Below are 17,371 nucleotides of genomic sequence, written 5' to 3'. Positions count from 1 at the left end.
ACAAAAAAACAAAACAAATTAAATTAAAATATGATATAATTAAAAAAAGGAGATTTTAGAAAATGACAAAATGAACAATTAAGGAATTGGAAGAGTTAAAAAATGATTTTGAGGGATTGGATTACCCCGACATTGTCGACGACGTAGCCCACACATTGGGAAACATTAGCGAAGAAATGGCGGAAAAATGAAGCAATGAAAAATTTAACGAAATAACACCGGACGAAGCCGAAGAAATCACCCAAACCATTTTTTCAGCTTGTTACTCGACCGCGGACCTACTCCGTGAAGCCGAAGCGGAACACGTAGCAGAAGGAGCGGACGACTACGCGAAGGAATCGCGCGAATGACGCGAAGAACTGGAAGAATTCGCCGAAAATTGGGACGAATAAAGAGAGGCCGAAAATGTGGACGGCGACGACGAAGACACCCCGAGCGTTTACATTTAAAACCACCCACCAACAGCACCACCGCGACAAGCAGAAAGGCCCGGAATCTCCGGGCTTTTTTTGCGCATTTGGGCACTATGAAAATTAGACGCGAAAAAATAAAATACGTAATTTATGCCGTCAAAAAAAAAACGGGCTTAATTTTACACCTTCAAAATTGAACAACGCGAAACAGGCCCGCAATTAAAAAAAACGACCTAAACCATTGAACGCAAAAAAAAAGGGCCTAAATTTAACAATCGAAAAATAAAAAATAAAATAAAAAATACTTGACAAATAAAAAAAAAGGTATAAAATAAATATAAGAAAAAGCAAAAAAAAAATTAGCAAAAGGGAAAAAATGGCATTATCAGAAGGAAAAACAAGCCAAAAAAAATCAAAAAAAATTAAAAAAAACACTTGACAAATTAAAAATTTTGGTATATAATAAAATTAGAAAAGAAGAAGAAGAAAAAAAACAGAAAACGAAAAAGACAAAAACAGAAAACGAAAAAGACAAAAACAAGAAAACGAGAAAACAAGAAAACGAGAAAACAAGAAAACAAGAAAACAAGAAAACAAGAAAACGAGAAAACGAAAAAAGGAAGCCAAAAAATGAATAAATGAACCAAACCCCACACCCTCAACCTTCCGCCTCTGTTTGGCCACCTAATGGGTCGATTTTGAGCATGTGGAGGGGTCGGAAATGACCAAATGAAAACACCGGAAAAAGTACCAAAAAAAGCTAAAAAGGGCCTAAAATGGCTTAAAAAGGGGCTTTTTGGGCGTTTTGGAGGCCTTAGCTTGGGGCTGTACTATGTGCGCGCGTGTGTGTGTGTCTATATGTATATATATTTATATAATAATAATAATAATAATAATAATAATAATAATAATAATAATAATAATAATAATAATAATAATAATAATAATAATAATAATAATAATAATAATAATATAATAATAATAATAATAATAATAATAATAATAATAATAATAATAATAATAATAATAATAATAATAATAATAATAATAATTTTTTTCCACACAATAATTTTTTGTGGTACAATATAATTATGAAAAATATGAACAAACATTTATTAATTTTTTTTGCCGTTAATTTTTTCGCTGTGGCAGAGGTGTTTTTATACATTCACAGCAATTATTATTTTATTTTGACAGAATTATTAATAAAGTATGGTACAATAATTTAAAAGGAGGTCGAAAAGACATGAAAGACAAAACTATAGGGTGATTGGCAGTAATTACGTACTTTGGAATATTGGGCTTTTGTATTTGAAACATATACGAGGGCTCAGGATTCAATACGACGTTGGACTACGTGCGATTTATTTTATCCGTGACGTGAATAGTGGCAATGTTTATTGGTATGTTCTTGATAGACGTTATTGATAATTTCTGACCAATAACTAGAAAAGAAGTATTTAATTTTTTAGGTGTGGTTATAGTGGCTATTTATCTTACGCATTTAAACATGTGTATAGTATTGGCATTAACAATAGATATTACTTCGGTTGATAATTTAGGTTTATTGTTTGTATTTAACCCAGCATTAGCATTTTTTACTGTAATTTGCCTGGATAACATAGGTTGATTTGGACATGAATAAACAAACACTAACCATATTGTTTAATCTGGTGTGGTTGTTGTTGCTTACAACTGTAATCGCACTCACTATTATATTTATATATATGGGCGTAATATATGTACTATATATTTATGGTATTACAGTATCGAATGTACGCGAGGTAGGTGATTGGTTGGGCCGTATTTTGTTAGGGCTTGCCGTCGTGATTCCGGTGGCTTTGTATTGAATTGAAAAATTAGAAACAAAAATAAAAAAAAGTATGTTATAATAAAAATATAGGAGAAAAGAAAAAAACAAAATGAATAAAACAGAATTAATAGAAAAATGAAGTCAGTTTTGAACTTCAAAGAAACATTTTAAAATAGAAAACAAATCGATAATTAACAAAGAAGGTTCATTATTATTTGTAAATTCAGGCGTTTCAGCGTTGAGACCTTATTTTTTAGGAGAAAAAACACCACCGCATTCACGACTTTTTAACGTACAAGATGTAATACGAACAAACGACATCTCTTTAATAGGTAAAACTAATCGACATTTAACGTTTTTTCGCATGTTAGGTAACTTTTCATTTAATGATTATCAAAAAAAAGAATCGTTAACGTGAGCATTAGAATTTTTAACATCGCCAAAATGATTGAATTTGGACATTCAAAAATTGTACATTACGTATTTGTTTTCGGACGATGAAACTAAACAAATATTGTTAAATATAGGTGTTGAAGAAGACCATTTGATTTCAGGAGATAAAACAACTAATTTTTGAGATTTAGGAGTTGGCCCATGTGGAACAAATGTTGAATTTTTTTATGATTTGGGACAGCAGTTAGATAAAGAAAACAAAGGAATTGATTTATTGAAAGAAAATATTGATAATGACAGATATTTAGAAATATGAAACGTTGTATTTTCTTATATGTTAAATGATGGTGAAGGTAATTATACTATGTCAAACAAAAAAAATATAGATACTGGAGCCGGATTGGAAAGATTGTTGATTGTTGTTAACAACTTTAAAACACCTTTCCAGTTGAAAGAATACACTGATATTGCTGACAAAATTGAAAAGAAAACTACAAATGATATCAATGTTAAAATTATTTGTGATCATGTATTAGCGATAAAATATTGTTTGAAAGACTTGATTAAAGAAAAATATATTGATTTCAAAAAACGTCACGGTTCGGTTGTACGACATTTAATTCGAAATGCTTCAATGCGTGGTTACTTCTTAAATTATCGAGGACCATTTTTATTTAAACTTTTCGAAAAAGAATATGATACAATAGTAATGAAAGAAGAAAAGGTTTTTTGAAAAATAATGACAACAAAAACAGTAAGTGATTTATTAAACATACAAAAAGGTTATGTTTTAAAAGGAGAAAAAATATTTGATTTGGTTACATCAAAAGGAGTACCTTTATTATTGATTAAATTAATAAGTAAGAAAAATAGTTTCAAATTAGACATGATTAAATTTAAAAAATTATGAGAAAAACATTTGATTATTTCAAAAGGAGGAAAAGAAAAATAATGTACAAAAAAGTAGAAAACTACGTGGATAACGTAATAAAAAAATACGAAAGTTTAAAGTTTTATAAACAATTGCTTATGTGAGCAATAATTCAAAAAATGAAGGAAAAAGATGGTGAAAACCAACCAGTAAAAAAAAAGACAGTAGAAGAATATATATATGAGATTGAAAATAGCATTGTCCCATGGGGTCTCGATTTAAACTTATTGAGAGAACATTTAGCGAATAGTAGCAGACTTTACGATGAATGTGAAGAAAGAATACAAAAAGAAATGGATATGCAAGAGCAGTATAAAAATATGATTATAGCATTTAAACATTGTATAGATAATTATGAAGATATTATCGCAACAAGAAGAGGACCTCCCTGAGAGTGAGGAAAAAAATAATGAAAGAAAAAAAATAATGTGATATAATAAAAATATAGAAATAAAGAAGAAAACAGATAAGATCACTTCTAAGGAGAAAAAAACCAATGGAAAATAATATAACAAAACAAATCGAATTGATGAATTCGAAAATCGAAGCGCTCATCAAAAATCAAAATGACATGGCAAAGCTTCAAGGTAGAATTATAGAATTTATAAAACCAAACAAAGGAGGACAGAAATAATGACAGAAAATGAAACTATTATTCAATTATTGAAAAATTTTGAAAAGATGATTAAAGCAAATCATGAAGACATTAAAAAGTTAGGTGAATGCCTTAATCATAATTCAGAAAGTAGTATTGAACAAGAAAAAGATATTAAAAAATTATTTGAAAAAACAAAACAATTGACAAAGTTAATTGAAAATAAAGGAGGAAAAAATAATGACAAAAAATAAAGAAACAACACTAAAACACAACGCGGATCATATTTGAGAATGACAATTGACAAAAGAACAAGTGGCTTTCATCAAAAAAGGTGTTCCACTTTACGATTCTAAAAAAAAATATAAAAAATTAGATATGTTTATATACAACAATAAATTATATGTTGTTAGATTATATAGCTTACACAAAACAGGTGTTTATATGTCAGCCACACCACTATTAACAAACGGTAACTGTATTATAAAAAATAAAGATGAAGATTTTTATGAATTGAATGGATATGCTAATTTATTACCTAAACCTTTTAACTTAAAAGACGCATACTTGAGTTTAAAATACATTAATAGCGTGTGAGAAAGCTGTACTAGTACAGTAAGGGATGATGATAAATACACGTATGAACATAACAAATGATGAAACAAAAATGAAAAATATAGATTTCCCAATTTACCGGCTTTTAAGACCATGAAGAGATTAATTCAAATGGCGGTACCTCACCCAACAAGTAGCGGTGCAATTACAGAAGAACGATTATTAGAGGTTGAAAAAAAAATAGATTATATTATTAAATATCTAAAAGGAGGAAAAGAATAATGTCAAATTTTTCGGATGGAAATGGAAAATATAAAAAAATATCTTACGACGAATTAAAACAATTAGAAAAAAAAATGGAAAATACACTTATTAGTGCTGTTGAAAAAATGAATTGTGGTATGGTTTATTGTGATTGAATGAGCTGGGATGAGTCACCACATGAACCTTTGAGAGGTCGTTTTGTCGTCACTATTGAGTCTATGGGTCATAGATTTGACTTTGTAAACTTTAATATTCATATTTTAGAAAAAAAACCTAGACGATGATATCATTTAGAAGATAGTGATAATAACAAAATCGAAGTTTATTTAATACTTGAGGATTTTGAAAAATTAGATGATTATCTTGAAGAATTTAAAAAAACTATTAGAAAAGAAATGAGTTCAATTATACTAGCTAAAAATTGAAATAGATTATATAGTTATGATTTTGAAAATATTCGTATGAAAAAAGTTTGAAAAATTTCACAAAAATATTTTAACAAAGACTATAATGAAGCCGATGAATCAACAAATAATTACCCATCTTACATGAAAAATAAAGTTTCACGTAGCGCTTTCAATAGATGTCGAAAAAATCTTGTTAACTTAGCAAAAACAAAACTTTCAACTTGAAAAAAAGGCGATAATCCCAAAATATTTATTGGTGTATATGCTGTTCTTGATTGAGAAAAAGAAAACGTTGAAAAAATAAAGACAATTAATAGAATTAGAAAAGAAATAGCTAATCAAAAATTCACGAAAAAAAGAGGATCGTATAAATATAAAGGAGAAGAATAATGAAATATATGACAAAAAAACAAGTAGAAAAATTTAATTCAAAAATGAATCAGAGAAATTTGAAGTTTCATGATTATTTTGAAAAAATCAGTAAGGAAATTACAAAAAAACATCGAAAATGAATATACACAAACACCAGTTGAGATGATAACGACAGTAAAAGAGTTGTGTTTTTTATGAATTTCGAACAACGCAAAGACGAGGATAAATCATTTGACCTTAAGGTTATGGTAAGTTGCGACACTAAAAAACTATGCCGGTTGAATGTTGTTTTCGCTGAATGACGAGAAGACATGCCTGAAAAAAAGTTTGATAAAGAATTTGGATATGATTTTCTACATCAAATGATATTTAAGGACATGCTCAAAAAGTTTGAAAAGGAAATTGCAAAACAAGAAAAAAAAAGATAAAATAATGCAAAAAAAGGAAGCGAAAAAAAATATTTTTACCAAGTATATTATAATGGAGGGACAGTGACAACTAAGCTTTAGCGACAATTTCCTTTCCTTTATCTTTTTATTTTCAAAGTCACTGTCTGATCCGCTTTAACCGGTCATATTACGGCCGGTTTATGACGAGGTCTTGGTAAACGTCAAGGCTTCGTCTCTCTGCCAGCAAAATAAAAAAATAAAAAAAAAGGAACACAGGAGGAAAAAAACAATGTTCAAACAAGAGTTATTGAATAAAGGGCTCATTATCTCAATTGAAGGGATTATGCGAGCAGGAAAGACGACAAAGTTAAAAAAGCTTATCGCCGAATGAGGTATTGAAGAACCACAAATTTTTCAATTAGAAGGAACAACACGAGAAACACGTCAAATTAGACCAGTTATCACTTTTCGTGATCATATCGATTTGACAAATAAAATTGAAGATGCCATTGCCAAAGGACATAATGTTCTATTTTTTGATGAATTTCACTTTTACCCATATGAGTTTCTACAACAAATTCCAAACTTACAACGCCGTCGTATAACACTTGTATTTTGTTTATTAACATTGTATAAAACGGACCCTAGGTATTTTTTTCAAGAATACGTTGGAAGATTTGCAGACGTTCGTTACAAATTAGACGAAGCTCGTTGTTTCGAATGCGATGAAAAAGCATATTCAAATTATATTTTACACAACGACAGTAATAATTTGGTTGGAGACGCGGATAAATATCAAGTATTATGTATCAAACATTATATAGAAAAGACTAAATATAAATAAAATTATGAAAAATAACAAACAAATAAATCAATTAACATACGAAGAAAGAATGTTTTACCACACACACAAACATAAAGGAATAACAAGTAAAAAGGTGTGAGAAAACTATAAAGTATCAAAAAATAAAAAAAATAAAAAACCAACAACATTTGAGGAACATTTTTCGGTATACTGATGATATTTAAACAGAATGAGTAAGGCAGGAGTTAAATGGGGTGTTAACAAAAATGGAAAACCTATTTTTTATAACTATAGATCTCTAAGTATATACAACAAAGCGGTCGACCCCGAATCAGAAATGATAACAGCTTCTGTTTTGGCAAAAAAAATAATTGAAAACAAAGATATACCAAGCGAATTAAAATTTATAGATTTTCTTGAAAGATTCTGATACGAAATTAGTATGTTCGGAAACTCAACAATACATCGTCAAGAAAAAGATATTAAAAATATTTGTCGAAAATTGGAGATAAAACTTAGAGATTTATGAAATCTTTCAGATGAACAAATAAACAAATGTAAAAACATGAAATTCAAAAGTTCGTTCTTTCAAAAAAATAAATTAACTCGATCATCTATATCTAAAATTAAAAATATGAGATTTAATACAATAGATGTTGATAATCAATATTTGGATACTAAACACATGGGGAAATCGAAAAATTACACAAAAATTATCGACATTCTTGACGCATACATCATCGAAAATGGAATTAAGATAAAACCTGACAAAACAAGTAAATTTTTGTTGTCTGTTTTTCGACACTTATGAATTTGAAATGATAACTTTTATTCACTAGATGAAACACCTAAAAACATTAAAGATAAAGGTTTTGAAGCTGTAGGAAAACACTATCGTATTTATGGTAAACACAAAATATTTACCAGCAGATGACCATTATTGCATCGTTTCGTGAAACATTATAGAAAACTCGAACCGAAAACACCAATAGAAAAGAAAGAAACATTTTTACAATATTTAAAAAGAAAATTATTTGGAGGAGGAAAATGTAGTATAATAAAATAAAGAGAAAAAATAAATTATATTTGGGGATGTATAGGTTCGACAGGTGAAACAATCTTGATGTTCGCAGTAAAATTAAGATTTTAATTGCAAATATTTCAATACCTCTTGAAAATTACGCGTATTCTTACGCAGTTTAGTCGAAAAAGACATAGGAGGAATCATTTTTTAATCGTTTATTGTTAAAATATGATAAAATAATAAAGTAAACTGTGATAAAAATTCGTTTGTGTTTTTATCTAAAGCAAAAACAAACTAATCGGTAATTATTTTTGTTTGATTTACAATTATCGACGAACCATAAATCAAACTAAACTGTAGAAGACATTTAAGGTCTTCATCTGGAAGTGGGTGCAAATCCCACCATCTCCACCATGGAAGAGTAGCGAAGTGGTTAAACGCGTCTGGCTGTAAACCAGATTCTTTTTAGATACGGGAGTTCGAATCTCTCCTCTTCCACCAATGATTATTTGGGATACGTCCTTTTAGTCCTGTCATGACTTTAAACTGACTTATAGAGTGTTAGTTCAGCGAGGAGAACATCTGTCTTACAAACAGAAGGTCAGTGGTGCAATTCCACTACACTCTACCATTTGCTGGTTTAGCTTAATGTGGCAAAGCACCCGTCTTGTAAACGGACGAGTACAGGTTCGAGGCCTGTAACCAGCACCATTAGCAGATGTAGTTTAACGGTAGAACATCAGATTTCCAATCTGTTTATGGGGGTTCGATTCCCTTCATCTGCTCCATATAGAGCCATAGCTTAGTGGTTATAGCGCTCGCTTTATAAGCGTGAGGTCTTGGGTTCGATCCCCAATGGCTCTACCATTTTGGGGTGTCGCCAAGTGGAAAGGCAGTGGTTTTTGGGACCACCATTCGCTAGTTCGAATCTAGCTACCCCAGCCATTATCGGAAAGTAGCTTAGATGGAAAAGCACTCGGTTTGGGTCCGAGAGATCATAGGTTCAAATCCTCTCTTTCCGACCATTTTTACCCACGTAGCTCAATTGATTAGAGTAAGGGTGTTCTAAGCCTTAGGTTGGAGGTTTGAATCCTCCCGTGGGTACCATTTTTAGGGGTATAGTTTAAAGGTAGAACAAAAGCCTTCAAAGCTTTTGGTGTGGGTTCGAGTCCTACTATCCCTGCCATATAAGGAAAGGAGGAAAAAAATATGGAAAATAGAATAGATAAAATTAAACGAATGTTTGCTGTTGACGATGAAGTGTCACGTTGCGAATCAAAATTGCGTGCGGATCTCAAATCGAAAAAAGTTGATGTACAACGACTTATGACAGCACATTTGGATATTAATTCGATCCCCAAAGACATTACAAAAAAACAACAGGCGCGTCGAAAAAAAGTGTACAAAAGTATAAATAGCATGATAAAATATTACATAAAGGAATTAAATAAAATAGGAGGTCAAAAATAATGACAAAGAATAAAGAAAAAACCTTAGAGGATAAAATGTTAGATAAAATGACAGATAGTGAACGTATAACTTATTTACACAATAAACTCGAACGAAACTTAGAAATTATTTTTAGCAAATTAGGGGTTCTAGATGTCGACATATGTAACAATAAAATACAAATAGAAAATAATTTAAAAACTATAAAAGAAATCATTAAAAATTTAAACACTTTGTTACCTACGCCTGAAAAATGAGAGGCCGAAAAAAACAAAGAATTAATTGATTGAAATAGAGATTTTAAACTAAAAGGATTAGATGTCAGACTTAAAAAAATTGAAAATATAATAAAAAAAGGAGGTCAAAAATAATGACAAAAAATAAACAAGTTAAAGAAGTTTTAAGCTTCTTACAAAAAAATAGGTTAGACAGTATTGTCTTAGGCGTTGGAGCATTAAGTTTAATTGGTGCTATTACAGGAATTGTGTTACATAGTATCACATTGAGCAAAAGCGTACCCGCAAAGAAAATATTATATAAAGAATTAGTAATTAAACGAGACGCAGATTTTGAAGCTCAAAAAACAGCATCTATTACTAAATATGGAATAATTGAAGATGCTACTATAGAAATTACAACCAAGTTAAAATATGAAATTGGAATTGGAAAAAAAACACCCATTACATTTAAAGAATTATTAGCGGAATCAATCAAACAAGATTATAAATTAAATAGTCAATTTTTCATTGAAGCATTAGACGAAAAAATCATACTTATTGAAAAAGCTATTGCTAATAAAACAAAGGAAATTGAAGATAGAGGATGACTAAGAAAATCATATAGAGAAGATTCTGTAGCTTCCGATGAAAGTACCGCTGATGTAATGGAAAAACAAGACTTAACACCTTTAAGAGAAAAAGAAACAGACGCCGAATTTGAATTGAAAGTATTAAAATCAACACTAAAAAAATATGAATCAGCTAAAGAAAAATGAGGATCATATGGGTTAAATTTTCCTAACAATGATATTAAAGAAGACGCAATTAAAGAATTGTCAGAACCATATAAAACATTTGATAAAGCGTTATTGCTTTCAGAAAATGATACACAATACGGATATCACGCAAATAATGTAGTAAATAGTAGTATTGGGCTTGGATTAGCTGGCGTTGCTTTCATCGTTTTAAGCTTAGTTTTAACAAGCACAGCATTTAAATTGTGAAAAAAATTAAGAGGAGGAACAAAAAAATAATGATGAAATTTATGACAGACGCAGAAGCCATTGCTAAAATTTTCAAAATGTCGCTAAAAGAAGCGAATGAAAAATCAAAAATTATACACGCAATTAGAGAAGAAGAACGAAAAAAAATGAATTGTAAACATTGTTGCATGTGTAAAGTAGAAGAAATGACTTCTTTCAAATTAAACGAAGAAATAAAAAAACTTAAAAGTAAAAACGAAAAACTAAAAGCTGATGTGGAATATTTGACTGATATATGTCATAAGGAGGGATACCGAGTATAATGAGAAGCTGAAATACAGATATGAAAGAAAGATATTTTTCGAAAAGTAGAAGAAGATTTACAATAGGACATGATAGATTATACGATATGTATGACTCTTCGATTTATCGAAAATTGGAATCAATTATGATTTATGAGATTAAAATGGAATTGCTGACAGAAGAAATTTTGATGGAAACATTTGACAGATATGTAGAGCGCGATTATCAAGCAAAAAAAAAATTAATTCAAAATGATTGAGAAACAACATGTATTGATGATTCAACTATAAACGTAAAACTTTCTTTTTACGAAGCAATTTTGGAATTAGTAAGTTTTCATATTATCAAAATCCAAGAAAAGCAAGATGGAAACAAATAAAACGTTAAAAAAATTTTGAAACTTAGAAGACATTTTATTTAAATTGGCACCACACGCTAAAACAATAGTGGTGAGTCCAAAACTTGACGGAGTGGGAGCATTTTATGATGCCTCTACCAACAAGTTAATTGTTTGCCGTTCTTGATCAGAAATAACAACTTTTTCCATAGAAGGAATATTGGAAGTCGGCTGGGGCGAACTTGTTATGAAGAAAGAAAATGGGACACGAAGAGACGTTGTTGGTCTTCTTAATAGGAAGCAAAAAGTGGAACGACATAAACTAATTGATTTCATTAATTATAAAAATGTTGAAAAAACAATAAAAATTGATGAATTAAACGATTATATCGAACAACAAAAACAAATTGATTATCCTATTGATGGTATTATTATCGAGCGTAAATATGCGTTCAAATTACCGGGACCGACGGCGTGTGCGACAATCAAAAAAATAACTACACAATTTGGAAAAAAAACTGGTAAAATAAGTTATATAGCATGATTGAACCACCCTGTTAAATTGAATGAAATTTTCGCTAAGAAAGTGAATTTATCAACAAACAAACAAGGATACAAGGTTGGGGACCACATCGTTATTGAACTGAAAGGACAAGCAGTACCGATAGTGATACGAAAGGAGAACATGTAAAAATGAAAAAAGGAAAATTTATTGTTGTCGAAGGAATTGATTATTCTGGTAAAACAACATATATTAAAAAATTAAAAAAAGAATTAGAAAAAGAAGGATTGAAAGTACTTACGACATGCGAACCAAAAGGAATAAAATTTGGACGCATTATGGCAAATAAAATCTTTTTCAATGATAAACTAGATATTAGTTCACGAACTAAAGCAGTTTTGTTTATTGGAATCGGATGAGAATTATTTATGAAATATATCAAACCACAATTGAAAAAATACGATGTTGTTATTTGTGATCGATACATTTTTAGTACTTATGCTTACCAAGTTTTCGGTGGAGACAAAACAATTAATGAACATGAATTATTAGGATTATATAACGAAACTATTTTAGATGATTATTTCCCTGATGAAATTCATTTTCTCGATTGTCCGACAACTGAAATAATGCGTCGAGCAACAATTCGAAAACCAACAAACAATTACGACGAAAAATGCCTTGATAAAAAGTACGTTAACCTAATACGTTCTGCGTTTCGAAAAACATTCGATTTTTTCAACGCTAAAGGTGGTTACGCCGTTAAACAACAAATAGAAAAAGTTACAATATATAGGAAAACAACCCAAGATAAGGAGCTTTGAGGAGAAATATGAAAAAAAGTAATATAATTAAATGAAACCGAAATGATGATCGGAAATGATTTGATTTCGAAGAAGACGCAGAACGTTTTGAAACAGGATTAATGTTTGGTGTTTTCGGAGCAATGAAAACCGGAAAAACCACAAATGTCAAGAAATGACTGGATAGTTTTCTAAAACCTGATGAAATACTATATGTAGTGCCGAAAGAATCAATTCGACCAACAGACAATTACGATAAATACAATGTGTGCAAATTAAGTACATCATTATTAAGCCACGAAGAGTTTTCAAAAATTGAAAAAAATTGTTTCTTGTGGGATATGGGACAATCATTATCGGTTTCAAATAAATCTTTATTTTTCGAATTTGGAAGCGAATATGATTGAATCACGAAATTCATAAAAAAACCCAAAAATATAAAAATGGTTGTTTTTGAAGAATTAGGTTTTTTCAACCATTTAATGGATGACGTGTTAATGATTTTTCGTTTTTTACTTTCGATAGGAGTATCAATTACGTATATTATGATCAACAAATATAGCTGTATTTTTCGAGATGAAACAGCAATTATTGATTTTTTAAAAGAAAGAAGTCATTATTTCACTGACATTCCGTACAATAAATGCAAATGTGGAAACAATCTTGATGCTGAACACACGGAAGATAAAAACCTCGAAAATACAGAATTAAAAACACCTGAAAGTTTTACAGGTAGAAAAAGATACAATTTATATTGTTATCAGTGTATAATAAATAAAAGAACGGAGAACAAAAAAAATGTTTAATATAAAAAAACCGATAAACTGAAAAAAAACAATATTGAAGGTAGTATTGGCTATTAATTATTTAGCCTTATTATTTACGACAATGTCAATAGTAATATGTACTTTGGCATATGGAGACAAAACCGAATACTACGCTAGTTTGTTCAACAATGGTACCAAACACGTACACAAGTTTTATTTGCTCGGTTTCGCAACAGGAGCTTTTGCTTTCCTGGCAACAAATATTTCGTTTTTCTTTTCGGGATTAAATATCGAAAGAAAGTGAAAAGATTTAAAATCATTTAGCTTGGTACAATCAGGCTTTATATTTACAGTTAGTGGATTAATTCCACTTTATACTGCGTGAACAGGTTATTTATTATCATTAGGTAAAGATTCAGATGGTAATATTATTGAAGGATATATCATTGGTGGTATAATCATACTATTACTATTCATCGCACAAATTATTTTAGGATATTATTTTATAGTTAGAACAAATAAAGGAGGACCAAAAAATGGCCAAAAATAACAAAAACATAGGAGAAAAAACAATGAAAACACAAAAAGAAAACGCTATTGATTTAGCACAATTTGAATACGACAGATTACAATTAATGTCAAAAATTGAATCGCTTGGAAAAAAATTAAAAGCTGAATTCAAAAAAAACAAAAAAGACAAAGAAGCAAGTATTAAATTTAGAGCACTGCATGAAGATATTTTACAAACATCTTTTGATTATTCAAAATTATCAGCTGTCGTAGAACATCACACAAAAAAATACATGGAAGAAAAAGAAAAAGCAGAACAAGCAAAATACAAAGCAAATAATAAAAAATAAGGAGAAAACAATGGAAACAAACAAAACACTAATGTTAAAGAAAAATAAAGAAGTATTAGAAGTAATTTCAGCTCAAGATTTGGTCGTTTTAGACGGTTTTATCACAGCAAAAAAAGAAGAAGCGTGTATTAAAGAAAAAGTTAAATTACACAAAGAAGCAATGATTAATTACATGTCACAAAACGAAGTGACTAAAATTATCGGAAAAGATAACTCTTTTTCAGTAACGATGAAACAACCAGTTTCTATGCGAAAAATTAATTATGTTAAGGTAGTTAAGGATATCGAATTAGAATTCGGCATCCCACCAGCTAAGTTGGAAAAAATTATCAACAAACATACAAAAATCACAGAAGCAAAACAAACCATTATGGCCAAAATAAACGTGCCAAAACAATAAGGAGAAAAAAAATGGAAACAAACAACACAACAACAAACACAACAACAAACACAACAACAAACACTGCAAACACTGCAACCCCTGAAACAAAAAAAACTGAAGTACAATACGCACCTGATTTTAAATTGCAAAACACAACAACAACTACGCCAGAATCTGTAAAAGATAATGTGGTAGTTAATGAACCTGCAAAAAAAGAAAGTGGAGTGGAATTTGTCACTGCGGGAGAAAAAAAACGAGCATTCGAAAGAGCACAAATGGTAATCGGATCAGTCATCAAAGCGACGCACGGGATTATTCAAAATAGTAAAAACGCTAAATTGAATGGAGATTCATATATTCGACTACAAATCATCGCATATTCAATCGAAAAGCAAAAATACATCAAAATTTTTATTAGCATTATTAGACAATTTTTCGATGAAAAAGATGTTTTCGATTTTGCTGTAAAACTAATCAAAGAAGACAAAATGAATGGTGTATATCTTAAAGTTAGAGGATTAACTTATCGTCAACCTTTCTTAATGCAAGATATGGAAAAAAAGACACCTTACTTAAATGAAGACGGAACTTTGAGAAAATGAAACAAAATTTCAATGGCACCAAAATTCCAAAACTCATTAGTCTTTTTAGCTGATAAATTCGGTGAATGAAAAGAACGTGATGAAGCAATTGCTCCATTAACTCGAAATAGCTACAACTCAATCGTATATGACAAACCCGAAATCAATTCAAAAAAAATTGAAGTTAAAGGAGACGCTTCGGGTTGAGACGCGAGCTAGACCTCATTCCCAATACACAATCGGAAAAAACAAAAGTGGTCAAAAAGCTATTCAATAATAGTAATTTTAACTACAGTGAACATCGATTATTGGTTCCAGACTGACCACCAAGTTTTTTTCTCAACAATTGCGGGTTGAAAGACGGAAAAGTTGCCTTTATATGTATGTATATAAGGGCAACGCTCCCTATTTTTCACATTGATTCGATTGGACTTTATTTATTTTATAAAGAAAAATGAATCAAATGAGACGATTTTGATTTGTTAGAGTTTTTCACAAAAAAAAGTATTGGACATATCAACTTGATCAAAAACGTTCGAGAAGATTTTCCACAATATTTTAGTACGGACAGAGATAGCAGTTTTGAATATCAAAAAAAAATGGCAGGATTCATTCAAAACAGAAAAGGGTTTTTTTTCGCCAACAAAGGATTATACCGAGTTGCCGACAACGGAATTACCGAATGAGAATTACCTGACATGATATTAAAAAATAAAGAGGAGATGACAGAGGAACACAAAAAACCATGATTTATACCAAATGAGACTTTTTTCGATTATGAACTTTTTACTAAATATTTAAATAACGAAATTGATTTCCGCAATGATAAAGAATACGAATTTGTTGCGGATTTCGCTAAAAAAGACGAAGAATTAACAAAGACATTATTCACAATATTAGCTAAGGTCAATCTCTACAGAGCAAAAATGGGAAGTATAGTAGTAATTAATGGTGGAGGAAACAATGGTAAATCTGAGTTTTTACGATTAATAAAGAAAACAAACGAGGACGGCATTCAAAATGAAGCATCAATCAAAATGCTAGATGCCGGACACAAAATGATATATACAACTCTAATTAACCGAGTTGCTGTTTTATTCGACGAGGAATACAAATTAAATAAAAGCAGAATAGCATTGTTGAAGGATTTTACAGACAAAAATTGCGTTAAATCTTTCGAAGAAAAATACAAAACAAGCTTTTCAAAAGTAATTCCTCCTCAAAATTATATTTTTTCGACTAATGAAGTATATCATATCAATTCTGAAATTAATGGGCGAGAGGCTTTACGAAGACGTTTTTGCTTTATAGAACTAAAAAACAATTTTGGTAAGTACAAGGCAAGACATGATCCAGAGTCGATTATGTACAACAAGAAAAGTTTGACAAAGATTATGACAATCGCATTTTATTATTTTGTGAAATCGAAATGTAAAATATATCAAACAAAAGAAATGAAAGAATTGTACGCAAAAAGAACAAGACCAAAATTAGAACAATTTTTGGACAATTTATTTGAAGAAGTTATCGATATAACCTTGGAAAAAAATGGTAAAATAATATACGAAGAATACAAGTCTTTTTGTAAAGATAATAGATGAGAAAATGAAGGAAAAATTCGTTTTAACAAATTACTTGAGAATACTGATTTTGATACTTACGATGTTGAAAAAGTAAGATTAAAAAGAGAAAATGAATTTTCAGGTAAAATGGTTAACGGGTGATGATTTATAATTAGCAAAAAATATAAGGAAGGAAACATAAAATAATGAAAAAATTAATTATCGATACAGAATTATACAAAGGCAAAAATTTTGAAGAATGGTATTTTATTGTGGGGGAAATGGACGTTGATACGAAAGAAATTACGATTCGAGAGTTTAGTAATCACGATGCAGGTATAAAAAAATACATGCCAAATTGTGACAAAATAATTGGATTCAATTTCTTTCGATATGACGTTTTAATGATAACCTACTTCAACAACGGAAATAACTTAAATGAATACAACGGTTATATTATTAATAATGGTTATAAACAAGTGGCGAAGTTTTACAAGAAAAATAATACTTTTTATTCATGACTTTACGCTTATGAGTGACCACAGATTTACGATTTGGCGGATAACCAATTTGATTTATATAAGTCGATTGGACCGTCATTAAAAAATAAATACTTCAAAGAATTTGGAGAAGATATTTGAAAGGGCGAAAAAGGTGATAAGA

General features: G+C 29.8%; 2 non-coding genes across 2 annotated transcripts; both read left to right on the top strand.

Annotated features, from left to right (window-relative positions):
- Positions 1-8,376: 8,376 nt before the first annotated feature.
- Trnay-gua (transfer RNA tyrosine (anticodon GUA)) lies at positions 8,377-8,459 on the top strand. The gene has a single exon. It is a non-coding gene; the product is annotated as a tRNA-Tyr (tRNA).
- A 293-nt stretch (positions 8,460-8,752) lies between these two features.
- Trnai-uau (transfer RNA isoleucine (anticodon UAU)) lies at positions 8,753-8,825 on the top strand. The gene has a single exon. It is a non-coding gene; the product is annotated as a tRNA-Ile (tRNA).
- Positions 8,826-17,371: the final 8,546 nt, after the last annotated feature.

The sequence above is a fragment of the Styela clava genome, unplaced genomic scaffold (genome assembly GCF_964204865.1).
Source record: "Styela clava unplaced genomic scaffold, kaStyClav1.hap1.2 HAP1_SCAFFOLD_65, whole genome shotgun sequence".
In the NCBI taxonomy this organism is placed as follows: Eukaryota; Metazoa; Chordata; class Ascidiacea; order Stolidobranchia; family Styelidae; genus Styela; species Styela clava.
The sequence above is the reverse complement of the archived record's forward strand: the minus strand, read 5'-3'. Positions and strand labels throughout refer to the sequence as shown.